The sequence below is a fragment of the Octodon degus genome, unplaced genomic scaffold (genome assembly GCF_000260255.1).
Source record: "Octodon degus isolate 3935 unplaced genomic scaffold, OctDeg1.0 scaffold00308, whole genome shotgun sequence".
Lineage (NCBI taxonomy): Eukaryota > Metazoa > Chordata > Mammalia > Rodentia > Octodontidae > Octodon > Octodon degus.
In genome coordinates, this window is record NW_004524884.1 from 890231 (window position 1) to 895549 (window position 5319).

A 5319-nucleotide genomic window follows, 5' to 3' on the forward strand; every position below is an offset into this window, starting at 1 on the left:
GACCTGAGTCCCCTCTAGCTCAACATAACAGCACGTCCTTACTTCTTATATTTCGATTTTATACTTTTCTGCTGGATGGTTAAGACCAAGGTAAAGCAGGACCTATGCAACAAGAGTGGTAGCTTTTGGGTCTGGTAAGGTCAGTGAAATCCCTCAGGATTTATCCTGAGATCCTGTACCCCAGATTGTATATCCCTTGTCAGTGTCAGCCATGTGGCTGAGTCACAGCCATTGCTTGGCCAATGTGCTCTCTGTGAAAGCCTGAGAGAATGTTTTCTCTCCATGTGACTCTCCTTAGGCACACACTATTTTCTTTGTAACTAAAATATTGACATAAGCTCTTCCTAAGCCTACGCTCCACAAGGCTCTCGCCATGTTCATATCGAGAGCCAAGATCGTGAAGCCCAACGGCGAGAAGCCGGACGAGTTCGAGTCCGGCATCTCGCAGGCCCTGCTGGAGTTGGAGATGAACTTGGACCTCAAGGAGCAGCTGCGCGAGCTCAACACCACTGCGGCCAAGGAAATCGAGGTTGGTGGTGGTCGGAAAGCAATCATCATTTTTGTCCCAGTTCCCCAGCTGAAATCTTTCCAGAAAATCCAGGTCCGGCTAGTACAAGAGCTGGAGAAGAAATTCAGCGGAAAGCATGTGGTCTTCATTGCACAGAGGAGAATTCTGCCCAAGCCAACTCGAAAAAGCCGCAAGAAAAATAAGCAAAAGCGCCCCGAAGCCACACACTGACTGCAGTGCACGACGCCATCCTGGAGGACCTCGTCTTCCCCAGCGAGATCGTGGGAAAGAGGATCCGTGTGAAGCTGGACGGCGGCTGGCTCATCAAGGTGCACCTGGACAAGGCCCAGCAGAACAATGTGGAGCACAAGGTCGAGACATTCTCTGGTGTCTATAAGAAGCTCACAGGCAAGGACGTTAATTTTGAATTCCCAGAGTTTCAGTTGTAAGAAGTTGTAAATGCTAAAATAAAGTTATCATTCATAAAAAAAATTAATAAAATAAAATAAAATATTGACATAAGACTAATACTAGAAAACATAACTCTATAGTAGCCCCATAGAGTAACTGGAAGCTAATGGAATAAAAACTTTCCCTGAAATTTAGATCACTGAAGAGAGGAGGGTTTCCCCCACATATTAGTTATGGTTTGAATTGGCAGTGTCACGATTTGCCTTGTCTTTCTTCACCTATAATACGTATGTTCCAGTCCTAACACCCAGTAACTAGAATGTAGTTGTATATGGAGTTAGGGCCCCTTAAGAGGTAATTGTGGCAAAATGAATTTACATTCGTGAGAACCTTCCACTATGTGGCATGGTATTCTTATGAGAAGAGATTAGAACATCCACCAAGAGATACCACATGGAAAAACAGTGAGGAAGGCAAATAGAGGCGCCATAGAAGAAACTGAAGTTGGCAATCATTTTGACCTTGGGGGTCCCATTCTGTAGGACTTTCACATAATGTATTTCTCTTGCTTAAGCCACGAAGCCTATGGTATTTTCTTTTTATTTTATACTATTTCTTTGGTACTGGGAATCGAACTCAGGACCTTGTGCCTCCCAGGCAGGTGTGTGTGCTGCTGAGCTATATCCCCAGCCCTATACTAAATTGTTATATGGTCAGCTTAAATATTCAAATGACCCAGGGATACAAGCTCCTTCAGTCTTAGTCACGTGATCTTAACACCCTGTGTCCTACTCGAGAGAAGAGCTGAGGTGAGGAGTAGTAAGTAAGATGGGGATGGGTGTTTTAGTCAATCCCATAAGCTACTACCATATACAAGGTCCTTGTCTAGTTACTTTTCACACAGCTAAGACAAAATAGTTGACACCAAGAAGTTAGAGGAGGCAAGGGTCGCTTTAGTTTAGTTAGTAGAGGTATCACTTCCTAACTGGTTGGTGCCAAGGCAGGGTAGCATGACAGAGGGGCATCACAGAGGAGAAGCAGTTCATGGCAGTAGAAGGCAGAGGCAGCAAGTAGCAAAGTAGTGAAGCAGCAGCAGCAGCAGCCTGCCTCTCCCTATTATTCCTTCCAGACAACCTACCTTTCAGGTTGTATCACTCACATCCAGGGTGAGCCTTCCCATCATATGCACCCAGAGCTAAAGACAAACCAGTCAGTAGAGTAATTCAGAAAGCACACACACTGATCCCAGCATCACATACATAATGCCAGCGTCTCTCAACTGCAATACCACATACCATAGATCCAGCTGCCTCTGAAAATCTCCACCTATGACCGCATGGAGCTCTGCAGGTGTATCTAGACACATGCCACAACAGTACTTAATAAAGCATCACTAAATTTTATAATATGACCTACTTTGGTTATTGCCAGGGTTTCTGTGGAGGCCAACATTGCCTCAAAATCTTCCAATTTCTTTTTACAGTGACCATATGGCTGTTGATTTCTAAAACAAGTTCTTATCTACTTTTAAATGAAATCTATGAATCTTAGAAGGTAATAACCAATCTTATTACCCACTAACACTTTTCTGCACTGTCCTTTCAACAACCTATGTAAACCATTTAGGATGAATATTTTCTCTTTCCCTTTGACATAATGGAAATATTTTAACCTGAGAGCCTCTGCTAACCATGACATGACTGAAAGCTCCTGGAAACTGGTACAGGTGTCTTTAGTACATTGCAAACCAGCATTTCCCTTTGGAAGATGAAAGACAAGAAGCAGTTCAAGGACAGCCGTTTTCTTTTTTCTATCAGAGCTAGCATGTTCAAAGAGAAACCACTGTTTAATTCCTTTAAGCACTCAAGATTTTCTAAAGTCAGTCAGTCTCTCCTAGATAATTGCTCACTGTGCTCTGTGGTCCACTCCCATGTACAGGGTTTATAAGGAAAGCTTTTTTTCTGATCATCTATGAAAGCATATTCATCTCAATGGTTCAGTGGCTTGATCTGAGTGATACATCTTGTTAAAACATTACTGCAAATATCAAGGTTACATAATCCCTGTCACTGACTGCCAAGATCATGTGGCAAATCTAATTCTCCTCATCAGGCTATTTGGAGAATCCTCTGAGAATGTGTTGAAGATGCCGAAAGAAGGCTTCTAACAGTCACTAATCAGAGTGTACTTTTACATCAGAGGAGACTTTGCTATAACAGAGGATTCAGGGGGAAATGAGATGCTCAGGAGCCTTCTGCAAATAGGAAAACTCTACTCAGAGGGAAAGCACCTGATTGTGGGGTGCTCCAGTGAGGGCAGGACAGACTTCAGAGGAGCCTGCTGTGATAAGTTTTGTGAGCAAAAAGTCAGGTTTCTAGAGTTAAATAAGAGACAGAGAGGCATCCTGGGACAGGAAAATTTTAAGTAAAACTTTTACACAGTCCTCAAATTGCATTTTATTTTCATTGTCACTGTCCTCGTTTCAGCATAATTTAGTATTTTCCCACAGACCTTTATTTTGGTGTTAAAATGAACTGGAAAAAGTCAACCTCAGGACAGGAGGAATGAGGGCTGTATCACCCTACATGAATTAGGCCTGGGGTCAATCCCTCGCCCTGTCATTTGCTACTCATGTGATGTAGCAAAAATTACCCTGTGCTCCAAACCTTATATTTTTCTAAGGTTTGAGAAGTCCTGTGTTGCAGGATGGCTGTAATATATGTACTGTAAGTGAAATGCCAGGCATAGTGTTTGACACAGGTAAGAACTTAATTGAATTCCTTTTTCCTCTCCTATTTTTGTGGCACTAATCTTAAAGGAGTGCTCAGAAAACTAGGCATGGTGGTGCATGCCTGTAATCCCAGTTCTTGGGAGGCCATAAACAGGCAGATCACTGAGTCCGATCTAGTAGTGAGACCTTGAACACCCTGTAGACCCTTTCCTAAAATGCAAAAAATAAATGAATGAATGAATAAATAAATAAATAAATACAGTAGAGCTTGGAGAAATGTCTAGACTATAAAGGGCAGTCAGATTTAGACTGCATGTGAAAAAGATGTTTCTGGCAAGTTGAAATTAAGAAAAGGTTTTTAGACGTGCAACAATGACTTATATACTGACATTGTTTCACGGTGGAAGTGGTCATGCCACAAAGCTCATTTCAAATAGATGTTAAGTCCCACTTTTTCACAAACTACCCCCCAAGATCACTAAAGATACATACATGGTTCCAAATGGGTGGTACATTTTCTAGTTGCAGTTTTTTACCAACATGATACTATCCACAAGCCCTATCACCATCTTATGGAAAACTAAACTTCTGTTTTCCTTATTCAGAAGTCCTCAGAAGTTTTGCAGCTTATGCATTCTCTTAATTCAATAAATAGAGAAATTTGTTCTAATAGTGTCTGTGGACAGGATATCATTCTGCATCTTGTACAATGAATAACCACCAAGACAACAATATGCAATGTATTCATTATTGAAACTGTGCTAGTAATCGGTTTTGAAACTGTCTCACTGCTATTTGTTTCTCAATACAATTATTTTTAAAAATGAAAACAAACTGTTACTTCAATATCATATCAATGTTTCTGTGTATTTAAGCAAAAGAAGCATAAAATCAAGATTCCAAAAATAAAGGATTTGAGTCCTAACCAAAAAAAAGGTTTTTTTGCAGCTTAATAGTCACAGAATACCAACTCAACCAAAAACCTGCTTCTTGTACTAAACGCAGTAAGTGTCCTCTCCTTGAAATTGCTTTAAAAGTCTCCAGCTGGATGCATGTCAAAGACTTTAGAATTTAAGTGAAAAACCTCCTGCTTTAATTTTCCTCTTGCCACACCATCCAATCCAGTGTTTTCATGCATTTGTCCTCCTCTAACATTCTAGTCCTTCCCTAAAGTTGGCCAAATTACACACAAAATAACTTAATTAAATTTCATTTGAATAGACTAGGCTCTGGTCTTTCCAGGCCGGGGAAGAGAGCCAGACCTGAAGCTTCTGGCATTACTTCAAAAGAATAAGTACCATTTTAGTTTTCAAGAAATCCTTACAGTTGTTGTATACGGAGCACACAGTTCACACACGCAGCTCAGCTATGTCAGCACAAGAGTCCAGGACACTGTCCATACCAGTCCTATGTTGAGATTTCTCTCGGATTTAGAGTGCATCTAAAATGAACTGCTCAGGGTTTTTGACAGCAAGTTTTCACCTATTACTCTGATCCCTGCTACCATTTAGTTTAAGTAAAAATTAACCAGAGAAGAAATTTCTACTTCTCAAATCACAAACTGCCATGACTCACGGCATTTAAATTCCACTTCTTTTTTTTAATTTTTTTAATTTTTTTAACTATTTTTTATATTTATTTATTTTTATTCATTACATTTATTTATTGT

At 40.5% G+C, this 5319-nt stretch overlaps 1 pseudogene; it reads left to right on the forward strand.

Moving 5' to 3' along the window:
- Positions 1-373: 373 nt before the first annotated feature.
- LOC101571456 lies at positions 374-992 on the forward strand (annotated as a pseudogene).
- Positions 993-5319: the final 4327 nt, after the last annotated feature.